Source organism: Alosa alosa, chromosome 7 (genome assembly GCF_017589495.1).
Source record: "Alosa alosa isolate M-15738 ecotype Scorff River chromosome 7, AALO_Geno_1.1, whole genome shotgun sequence".
Lineage (NCBI taxonomy): Eukaryota > Metazoa > Chordata > Actinopteri > Clupeiformes > Clupeidae > Alosa > Alosa alosa.
In genome coordinates, this window is record NC_063195.1 from 12,781,154 (window position 1) to 12,793,712 (window position 12,559).

The window sequence follows — 12,559 nt, forward strand, 5'->3', positions numbered from 1 at the left end:
GATTGTCAAAGAACTCCCTGACTGCAGTTTTATTGAAGGCTGTAGCCCTTCCCAGGGATGTTGCCTCTGGATCTAGAGTAGACAATTCATTATTATAAGATTTAGCTTTGTGCCAAGATCAGTTGGCCTTAATTAACCTACAGAATCATGGGATCTCTTGCACACCCTAGCCTACCTGCACATTGTGTCTTTGTCCAATTGTCAGGGACAGGGATATTGTTTATTTCTGCATATTCAAATGCCAGTTGACAGGACTTAACTGGAGGAAGGTCATGGAACTGTTCAGCTAGTTGTTTCAAGTGTTTGGCAAGCTCCTCCTCCATTTCATGTGGGATAATTCTTGGCATGATGGCTTTTCTACAATGTTTATGACATTTAAAATAAAAATGTAACATTACATATTAATTAATATGTAATTAATATTAATATTACATTACATATGGAATGTAATATTACATTAAAATATGTTTAAAACTAAACTTAACTTGTGCCTCATGGTGGGTAAAGTGAGACACTGTATCACTTTACCCCACAGCATTTGTCTCACTTTATCCCACCTCCACCATTTTAGAAAAAATGACCTTTCTTAGCAATTCAGGCTAACCTTCAGCTAGCATCATCACATGGTTTTATATGTTGGTAGTTCATCAACAGGTATGCTATAAGTTTTTCTACCTGAATCAATTTGCTTTGGCACAACAGTTGATTAAGCTGACCGCAAGAAAATTCACTTTTACATGCATAAAAAACATTTTGTTGGAAAAAAACATGCTTACCTCAGCAAAATGAGCTTCTCTTCTTTATGGCCAAGGGGAAATGGGAGGAGCTTGGAAACAAAATGGTCACATGGGCACAAATGTGTTCTGTTGCCTAGATACAGGGGTTGTCTCACATTACCCAGTGTCTCACGTTACCTCATTCTCCCCTATAAAGGTGTTATACAGACACATCGTTGGATTATACTGTGTATTACATTTTAAAAAGCATTGCAGGAGCATCTGTTTTGTTTCCTTTCATTGTCGAGCAACCCACTGGCACTGGCCCACTAAGCTAATGCCATCATTGTATTTTACTTTATAGACCCTTTCAACAATAAAAACAAAAACAATGCTTGAACGTTCTATTTGGGCCCCAATCTACTTCCTCTGCATTAAGATAACATATGGAATGTTAAAAAGGAAGTCTTGTGGGGCCAACTATGATGCTGATAATGGAACTCTCTTGAAAGGGTCCATAAGTATGATAATGTCATATCTCTTTTCAGCATGGACGATTGTGCTTGTCTTTGCACTGGGTCATGTTGGCTTTGCAACTGCTGGTAAGTAAGCTATAAAATCACAATCAAAATCACATCATCAGTGCCAGTGACTTTTGTCAGTATAATGAATTATATGCTATATTTCTCTATCGTGTTACACCCATAAGCTATGCTATTTTTTGTAATATGCTACATTATGTTGTGCTATGCATGCTGCAATGTTGATAATGGTATGCTCTGCTACTTCGTGATATGCTACATTATGATACGCTGTATTATACTTAGTCCTGCGATATTTTCTGCACACAGTTCAATTACATTGGGTCCGTATGTGTTTGCATTTATTTCCTCTTCAATACTAGTTTAAATGGAGGCTTGGAATAACAAGTAAATATTTTGACAAAAAAAAACACACAGTAGTAAGTAAGTAAGTAATTTTAATTTGTATAGCACATTACATCATAAAGTGCTTCACAGTTAAAACAACAGTTTAAAAGATGATTCAAGCACCAACTACAACTGACACCTCCAGACACAAACCATAACAAAAACGTCATCTAGTACTCAATGCCTGTTAAAAGCAAGTCTGACAAGATGTGTTTTAGTAGAGATTTAAAAACTGTCACAGATGATATTGATTTGAGTTCCCGTGGTAAACTGTTCCAGAGGTGTGGTGCATGGATACTGAAAGCACAGTCTCCTTTTATTTCTGTGTGTGTGAACGGGGGGGTGTGTCCAGGCGTGCGTGGAATGTAGATCTTAGTGGTTGTAATGGAGTGTTCAGCATATTTGTTATACAACCTGGAGCCTGCCCATTTAATAATTTAAAAACAATACCACTTTATACTGGATTCTAAATGTAAAGGGGAGCTATGCAGTTTTTAGCTTAATTTCACACACACACACATGCAAGTGAAATTCAAGGATTGGATTGGAATTTAAGAGCCAGTTTCAATTCAATTATGGAATTTTGCACACACACACACACACACACACACATAAACATCAACAAGTACACGCACACATGCACACAATTCAGGAATTTCTCAGAAATATGAACAGGCAAGATGGGGGTGGGGTTGTCTACTGTATGAACTAATCATGTTTTTGTAATTGTTGTCTAGCACAGTGTTTCTCAAAGTGTGGTCCGGGGACCACTGGTGGTTCGCAAGCTATCCCAAGTGGTCCGTGAGTAGACGTGGTAAAATATAATATAGATGAGTTGTTTGCAATATTGAACCAACTTGTATGTAAATCCAAACAGTTCTGCAACACTGCCTATGTAAGCTATGCCATCAGTTTAAATCATAAATTAAGGTGGTTCAGTGAGTAGGCCTATTGTGTAGGCTAATATACTGTTGAAGTAGGTCTAATCTTTTTTTTTTAGCTAGGTGGTCCGTGCGTTTCTTTTTTATTGGTTAAGTGGTCCTTCGTCTGAAAAAGTTTGAGAAACACTGGTCTAGCAGATACCAGTGAGAATTGAGTGTGCATAATGCAATTTAGTGAGACAGTTAGAATCATACATGCCTTTCACCTTTTGTTTTTAGCCAGCAGCCAGACCAGCAGATACCCTGAGTTTGCTTAATTACTGAAGCTAAGCAGTCTTAGTGAGTACTTGGATAAGAGACCTCCTGGAAGAGTATGTTCCTGCTGGAAGTGGTGTTGGTGGCTGGCCAGTAGGTGTCACTCTTCCCTGTGGCCAAAATCCATCACACAAATATCGATCCCAATGCCCTATTGCAGTAACAGGGACACTGTACTGCAGGAGATGTTGTCTTTGAATTCGAACACATCTACAGTCGTGCAGTACTCCCTGAAAATTTCAAACATCTAACATATCGCCATCTAGCGTGGCGGAGTAAAACATTAATACTGTTTTTCAAACTTTTTCAGAAGAAGGACCACTTACAATAACTAACCAATAAAAAAGAAACGCACGGACCACCTAGCTAAAAAAAGATTAGACTTACTTCAACAGTATTAGCCTACACAATAGGCCTTCTCACTGAACCACCTTTCTTATTGTCTTTGCACTTTGCTTATTGTGTCAGAGGATTCATATGATTTAAACTGGCATATCTTACATAGACAGTGTTGCAGAACTGTTTGGATGTACATACAAGTTGCTTCAATATTGCAAACAACTCATCTATATTATATTTTACCATGTCTGCTCGAGGACCACTTGGGATAGCTTGCGGACCTTTTAGAAACACTGATCTGCAAAGATCATGACAGTGGTCCAGTCAAATCTTTTACTGTCTATGGTCAAATTCCAGCCAAGCTACAATATGTAATTATAACAGACGAGTAGTGCACACCAGACATGTGGACTCGAGTCACATGACTTGGACTCGAGTCAGACTCGAGTCATGATTTTAATGACTTCAGACTTGACTTGATAAAATTCGGCATGACTTGCGACTCGACTTGGACTTGAATACTATTCACTCGAGACTTGACTCGGACTTTGCCTCTTTGACTTGTGACGACTTGACATGTCTCGAGTCAAAAACTAAATTTCCTGATCATGGACCAGTCACCCCAGAAATGCTTTCCCTCCGCGACTAAAAAAAAAAAAAAATAGCGGAGACAAGCGGCCAGTCCAGAGCACAGTTCAGTGCTGCCGCTACCCCCACATGCGTTACGCACTGTGTGTAGGGCACCAAGAGACAGAGAAACGACCAACATTTAGCCAATAACTAGTAGCTTTACTGCAAACTGATTTGCACTCTTGTTAGAGAACGTTTACAATGTCAAAATGTACCAACAGCATGTTACATAAACATGATACTTTTCGAGTCCTCTATTATGATCCAACTTGAACTTATGCTAGCCTACTTCATTTAATTGAGAACCCCATCTAAGCACGCACGAGAGGGAGAGAAAACGAGTGGCAGGTTCCAGCTGGCTTGTCATTGTTGATGGTGATTGATATTTTCTTTTAAATATAAGAAACGTATAAAAGGAAATCATGAAGGCAACAAATACGAGATTAGGGGAAATTGCGGATTTATCCGGTTCTCACTACTGTTATAAACTATGAGATCCAGGTCACTATGACATAGGCTGCACTCACTGTGATTTGGAAAGTGGACAAGAATATGAAGAGTTGTCTTTGCCTTTGTGTAATGGAAATGGTGAGTCTTGAAGTAGGCCTATTCAATAATTTGTTTACATGAAGCACATTGATATGCCACGATAACGCATTCCACTCAGCTAGCTAGGTGGCTACTGGCTACCAGGCTCATAATTCACATTTAATTGCAAACAGAAAATGTCAAGCAAGCGTCATGTCATACATGCATCTATTTCCAAAGGAATGAAAGCTGTTTGTGCCAACTTAATATCATGCTTATCATTGTTAATATCGTGCTATACATGTGGCACAAACAATGTTTGAGTTTGTGGACTAGCCATATGAATGGAGCTGGTAAAAAAAGATCATTATGAGAATGTGTGGACAGTGGCACACAATGGGCTTAAAGTGACAGTGCACCATTTACAAATGAGATAAACAGCATCAAATGTGTAGTATTTCTTAAGAAATGAATATTTTAAAACAAAATTACTGTGTCATTATTATCATTTAAATAATATAAAGGTGTTGACCTTGGCTTCCCTTATGAGTCGCCACTGGCAGACAGCCTAATAAATTGTTTGCAGGCAAATCTGTGGCCTAGCGCAGTGAAATGTCATCAGTCAAATTATTACTCATACTTACAGTGTGCTCCGCAATTTGGAAAAACAATATATATATTTGTCATGTAGCTATCCGTTTTGTACAGATTACTCAGGTATGCACATGTGTATATTGTATGCGCATGCATATATCGTAAAAGATTTCAAGACAGAAACATTGAACATATTTTAATCTGTATTTATAAAAAAAAATCTGTGGATTAGATGGAAGTGTTAAAATTATGATCGATAGTCTAATAATGCCATTATTAAGTGAAGAGTACCTGATGACTTGTTCAGGACTTGAAACAGATTGGGACTTGAACTTGGACTCGACTTGGCTTTGATGAGACTTGGACTTGACTTGCCCTTCTCTGTATTTACTTGGGACTTGACTTGGACTTGAGTGCTAAGACTTGGGACTTACTTGTGACTTGCCAAACAGTGACTTGGTCCCACCTCTGGTGCACACAATATTGTTGGAAAATTGAGATGTGTGAAACACTATTTGACTGAAATGGTAATCAGAAATAATTTGTTATATATAAAAAAAGACTAAAATGTTTTGACTAAAACTGTTTAAGACTGAGATACCTTTAGTTTTCTTTTGACTAAAACTAGACTAAAATGACAAGACTTTTAGTCGACTAAAACTATATTAAAAATAGGTGACAAAATGAACACTAAGGATATGAGATATTGCATCCATACTCAAGCTGTGATTGTTAACTGCTGATGATACACCTGGCCATTTTTGGGCAACACAGTGCAACTAATGAGGGCAGCAGACAGCAACTTTGTTAGCAAAACTACCGATATTTAGCTAAATCCCATTCAATCTCAATGGAGTAATGGCAGCTAACAGTTTACTGGGGGGAAAAACAATGTCTTCTTAACAACTTTAGCAAGTAAAAATAGATGTTAATTGGTTTTTTAAACATTTGATGAAGTAAAATGTCCATTTTTGGTTTTCAACATAAACACTTAGCAGAGTAAAAAGATATAAGAAGCTTATCTTTTCCCCTCGATTCACTATTTTGACCCTGGTATCTTTATTGAAGATTTCAGAAGCACACAGATGGTTGGTCATGTGATTCATTGCTAGCACACTGATTGGATGGTCTCGTTGCCCATAAGTATCCAAATCATTCAGATAGAAATTATGTTGCCCAATCTAAATGGGAGTGTCGCTCAGCAACAGCCCATATTGTTGTCCCAAGAAAAAATGTCAACAATAAACAGAATAAATTGAAAGTTCTATAAATTACCCATGTTAAAAGCTGAAAACAGTTGAAGACCCCTGATCTAGCATGAATTGTTCAAACATAATGACCCAACCCAGATAGCAAACATACACTGGGACGGGAGTTGCTTACATCTCTTGACAGTGCATCTTCAGCTGTGCTTCATATTTGCCTCTCCATTATTACCAATTAGCAAATGATGCATGGTGAATAACTACTCATTGTGAGATCTATTGGTAAATGTAAATGTAAATCAGGTTTCTAGACCAAGTATACTTGCTAATACAAGGAATTTGATCTCTGAATTTATCCCATCCGTGAATTAGTGAACACACAGAGCACACAGTGAACACAGTGAGCCTTGCTACAGCGGTGCTCGGGGAGGGGTGAGTGGTTAGGTGCCTTGCTTAAGGGCACTTCGCCAATTCCCACTGATCGGGGATCGAACCGGCAACCCTCCGGTTACAAGCCCAACGCCCTGACCAGTAGGCCACGACTGTCCCGGATATGCACTGTTCCTGGAGTCATTGCAATATCGGGTCAATGTGTGGAGCGGACAGAGCAAGCCCCTCTTCCTTCTCCCTGTTCCAAAAATAAGGTTAATATATGGTCCTCGGGTAGAGGACGTATCAGATATTAAACTGATACTACTAGAACAGATACTACACTTGATCTTAGCCAAAAGGCCGAATTGTGTATTTTCTGTTTGTGTAGTTTGTAATGCTTTGCATGGCTGTGCATTTGTGGATGAGAGAAGCATGGTGCATTGCAGGGTGCCCATTTCACTGTTGATGGTGTGCTCTTAAAATAACATATAAACAACTCGCCATGGACTTCTGACCAGGTTTATCTTGGTCAGTGGCGTATTGCGTTTTAGTGTATCGTAGTGTATGATAGAGATTTTTAGACAACGCGCCAGACCCCTCCTTAGATCGTTAATTGCAACAATCCTTGACGCGCTGGTCAAAAAAAAGAACGTGCAAGATAAGCATGCGCTGGGATAATAATCCGTTTTCCGCCATGCACCAGGTGGTGAAAATAGGGCCAAAGTATTTATTTTCACAAATCAAAGTGTAGGCCCACCATTTCCCAAAAGAAACAAAGATCAGTCAGAGACTTTATAATGATGACATACAGCACTCAAAATGTTCTCCATAGAAATGTATGGGGTTAGTTTGTATCGCCAGTTGTCACATATTGCACCCCTTCCTGTATTGTAAGTAACCAATTCCAACTGCATTGTTGCAAACCACATGATTGACATGACAAAATAACCACCGGAAATAACTGGCCGAAGCTGTTACCAAGACGGACTTCCCTTTAAGGGTGTTCATCAGCAGACATCTTTGGTTTATACTGTATACCTATGGATTATTACATTTCAACAGCATTACAGGAGCATCCGTTTTATTTTCTGTCATTGTCGGGCAACCCATTGGCACAATACATGAAGGTTTGCTACTGTAAGCTAATGCCATCAATGTATTTTCCAGCTTTATAAGTATGACAATATAATATCTCTTTTCAGCACGGACTGTGATTGTGCTTGTCTTTGCACTGGGTCATGTTGGCTTTGCAACTGCTGATGGTAAGTAAGCTACATAAATACAAGTCACATTAGTGCCATTAGTGCCAGGGGAAAAAAAAACTTGTCTTGTAAGGTAATGTTTTATGAATTATGAATGAATGATGTGCTTATGAGTGGGTAAGACGGTTTTTAGTGGCAGGCTAACACATACTGATGACTTGCACTAGCCTAGCACCAGCGAACCCTGCAATTAGAAGGACTGGATGAAACGTGTTGAAAACGGTCTCCACTAATAAATATCACACTTACTTACTTGGAAATGAGGTCCTATGTCCAAAATCCTGAACCACCCCTTTAACAGTGCACATGCAATACCTTTTCTGTCCACTAATGGTTGTTTTGACGCTGTTTTGATATTGCTATTTAAAAAACGGAATGAAATGTAGGCCTACCTGCAAACAATGGAATGCAAGACTGAATCAAAGTTTTCTAAAAGTTTATCAATTCATTATTAATAAGCCTAACTTCTGTTCAAATCATATTTCTGGTATAATACTGTTTTATTTCCTCGTTCAAATGTTCATACAAAGACAGCAGAGTTCACACAGTCCTCACCCGTTAGAACGGTAGTCATTTCAAATGTTTTTTCAGCACTTTATAAAACTCTCATAGTTTGAGAACTTTAAAGGAGAAATCCGGTGTGATATTGACCTAAAGTGTGTTGAAAAATGATACCGAGTATGAACTTTTGTCTCATAGCACATTTCGGCTTGTTCCCTGCACTCCGATATCTGGCGTTAGTTAGCTGATGCTACCAACAGGTTTTCAATGGGGGTGGCTCGTAGCCTGACGAGCCCCACATTAAAATGTAGGGTCTGGGCACTCACCATTGGCAGTGCTCAGTCCGAGGGGCGGAATAATCGGTTGTCTTTCAAATTTCATCTGCACTATAAGTCCCATATGTTTTCCCACCGGCGGAGCTAGTTGGCTAGTTCAACATTTTGCCAACATAAAAAAAGATTAACTTGTTTCACGCTGTTCGCCAACAGCAACATCATTATGTTAAGCCCGCCTAACGTCTCTATACATGATTTGATTGGCCAGATAGAGTTTAATTTTTCCAGTTCACAAGCCAACGGAGAGTTGCTAGACTAGCCCTGGCAGCAAATGCAATTGAAAAAGCACTGGTAGTTTATTTACAAGACGATTTATAGGCCTACAGACAGTACCTTCACAAAGTTTTCCTTGAAATCTCGTGTGTCACGGGAAGTTGATTGACGAGAAAGATTGAAACTACAGCTGATACGTGACATGAACCATCCTGTCTTCGTCTTATCCTCCATTATGTCAGCTGAAGCTGCAATCCGTAGGCTATATGCACATGTACCAGTCACTCCTTCTTCACGTGTACAGCACGTCTTCTGTCAACATTACTATTGTTAGTATTCACGTATCAGCTGTAGTTTCTCGTCAATTCCTGTGACACGCGAGATTTCAAGATGGCGGTGCCTGGAAAACTTCATGAAAGTAATGTCTGTATAAATTGTCTTGTAAATAAACTACCAGTGCTTTTTTCAAAGTTATCAATGTTCATTGAACATGGATTAAATTTGTGGTTTAGTAAATGATAAAAAGCCTTCACCAGATATATACTTACATTGCCTGATTCAACATGGATTAAATGGATTACTCAATTGGAATGACTATTTGAACACAATCAGGTTGTGTTTCGCTCAAAACTGGAGTGTTTTATGTAATTGTAACGTAATATGGTTTGATAAATTGGACAGCCCTTCCTTTTCCTTTTTCACACTGTGTGATGCTCCTCTATGAGATGGTGAATTATGCTATGCAATGTTACATTACATTATGATCACCCATCTCCACACCTAGACCCCTGTAAGCAGTACACAAACATCTCTGACCCGTGGAGGAACCGTGGCTTCTTGTTGACTTCCTCTCAACTCCAGCTGAAGGACGACTCAGACCTGCAGGAAGGCTGGTACCGCTTCGTTGGTGTAGGGGGTGACATCCTGGATTTCGCCAGCATTCCAATCCCATCTTTGGCAGAGGAGCGTCTGGGATACTGTTCCCTCAGATCATACAGCCCTACGGTCACAAACATAAATCTGTGTGCAGGAGCGATCAGTAATGGAAGTGTGGATGTTAAAGTCTGTTCATCTAGATACTACGTGCACAAGCTCAGACCCACCGCCAGAAATCAGATTTATGCCACAAGTAAGACAATACTCTTTTCAGGACAGCCCCATAGTTTTGAATAATTTATTAACTGAATCATGCATTAACAGATGAAATGCAGTGTTTTGGAGCGTTAGGATTGACTGAAGCCATTTGCAGGGCTCACTGAATTTCAGTTGTGGGCTAGCCTGGACCTTGCTGCACTACCACCAAGGGGAATGGATGTTTGTCAACATAGTTTTGTTGCCAGGGGAAGACAACTTTGTGTTGCCAGGCAAGAACCCCCCACTGACAAAACACTGAGCTATGCACTGTAATGTCAGACCTGCAACCTCCCATCATTTCCTGGCCCTAAAAGATATCTCTGTGCCTCTAGGCCATCAGAGATGTACTGAGTCCTCTTGTGGCGAGTTTGCCCAATGTGGTACATTGGGGGCCTGTGTGTGCAAGACTGGATGTATAAGATGCCCAAAGGATTTCTACCGACAGGAAACACATACAGATGCAGAGGTGAGAGAAAGAGATTTAGAAAATGTAAGATTTATGGGTTAGATTTTGATATATCTTTATTTACACGTGTTAAGGAACACAACAACATTTTGGTACACTAGCTTATTCACCATATATCCCAGAGTTAGATAGGTCTCTGTGTGTGCAGTAACTCCATCTAACGCATCTACCAGTAGGCAGGGATTGTAACAATAGGAATTGTTGTCCCACGGACCTGTTGAAGTGTGACACCTGTGAGGTGAATGCACTGAATGTATACGTGTCGTCACGCTCGGGGATTGAACCCAGGCCTCTGGATTCAAGTACTGACTCTTTACCTAATGAGCCATCAGCAGTTGGGTTGACTCAAGTGCAGAGACTATGTAGACAATAACTCTTCTTTATTCCAACATGAAGCTTATATTCCAAAACACACGAGATCACAAAATCCAACAAAGGAGAAAAATCCAAACAGAGGCAACTTTGCACCGATACCTTAACAAAGTTCAGTTTTTCCACAAAGTGGAGATTTAGTCCAAACAGTATTCCATACAGGGGCAATCCAAGAGAATAATCCAAGACACAGTCCAAAAGTCCAAAAGTCCAAAAGTCCAAAAGTCCAAAATGTGGCTAGGCCAGCAAGTGGCTAGGCAATGTGGCTAGGCAATGTGGCTAGGCAATGTGGCTAGGCAATGTGGCTAGGCAATGTAACAAAGCAATGTCAAACAAAGACTAAGCAAAGGGCATGGCAGGAGCAGAGCTTAAATACCACATGGTCAGGTCACATGACAGAGATAACAGGACACAGGTGAAATGAATAACATAGGATTAAGGCTAACAAAGCATGTGTTAAAACAAATGACCACCAGAGGCCGCCAAAGAGTCCCAAAACCATGACACGTGTCCCAGAAAACTAATAAAGTATTGCCCCGTTTGGCAGAATTAACATATTCTTTAGCCCGAGTGAGTTAGAAGGAGCAGAATATAACAGGGATGGGCACAAATACATCAAAATATATTTCCAAATAAAATACCAAATACCCACCTTAAAAAATGTATCAAAATAAGCTACAAAATACAGCAGTGTCTCCTCAGTTGATGCCTTTAAGCACAACTAACTTATCAAACAGTGTTGCATTCAGTCCAGCAAAGGAAAATAAATGCTTTTTGAACCTCACAAAAAGGTTTTTATTGAGGGGATATTGGTCCAAGGATGGCAAGTCCTTCCTTTGGTCCTTTGGAAGTGACTATAGCTCAGGCTTGCTGTGAGCTGACTTCAGGAAAACCTCCAAGTCATCGATGAAGATGAAGAAGTCCGAGTACAAACAAAGCACCAAGTACCTAGGACTCGATCCAATTTGCAGCACCGCGCGTTTTGTGTTGTGATGACTAGTGCAATGTGCATGTCCATAGACCTCTGAAGTTCGCCTACAAAAAAGAACCAAAACGGCCATCTTTGCCCATATAAGGAGATCCGGTTGTTAATTGAAGCTAACTACCTATGGCAAGTTGCATTGCAAGTTAGCTCCGGGGTAGCAAAAATCTAAGTGTGCCGCCTTCACGTACCGGAGATCACAGTATCCACTTGAAGGCAGAGGACAAAAGTGTGTTCAGGAAAACGTCTGCATTTCAGACTTTTTCATCCCCGCGAGAGTTTAAAATATGCGATAATTCAAAATCCCCATGTTATTTTCCCATAGGAAAAATCGCCAGATACCGGATGTCAAAGATGGCTGCTTTTTTGTAGGCGAATTTCAGAGGTCTATGCGTCTACTGTAGCCTACCACTTGGAGTTTACGAGATGAAAATGAAAGGGATGTTGCTTAAGATATCCATTTAAATTGTAGCCTGAACTCTTGAGTGAACTCTTAAGTATCTGTTGAAGTTGTGAAGATAAATAAAACCCATTTGAATTTCAATAATTGTAACTTAATTACTTTATTTAAAAAAAAATACTTTGTTGTATGCTTGTTACCGCTAAAAGTAGTGGAATTACAGTAACACAGTGCATTACACCCAACACTGTTCACAACGAGAACAAAATAGCAATGCAGATTAAGACTAGGCGATCTCCTAGGCAGCTATTGACTTGGGACTATATTGGGGTGAAGCATGCTACTTTTGCGCAGAGATTGTCTGTGCTGTGAAGAGTAAGAAAGT

The 12,559-nt window shown here is 39.8% G+C and overlaps 1 long non-coding RNA gene and 1 other non-coding gene across 2 annotated transcripts; one reads left to right on the top strand and one right to left on the bottom strand.

Annotated features, from left to right (window-relative positions):
* Positions 1-1,267: 1,267 nt before the first annotated feature.
* On the top strand, positions 1,268-10,397 carry LOC125298473. The gene is made up of 4 exons (XR_007194209.1): positions 1,268-1,318; positions 7,712-7,771; positions 9,605-9,949; positions 10,287-10,397. It is a non-coding gene; the product is annotated as an uncharacterized LOC125298473 (long non-coding RNA).
* Positions 6,686-6,880, bottom strand: LOC125298672. The gene has a single exon (XR_007194249.1). It is a non-coding gene; the product is annotated as a U2 spliceosomal RNA (small nuclear RNA).
* Positions 10,398-12,559: the final 2,162 nt, after the last annotated feature.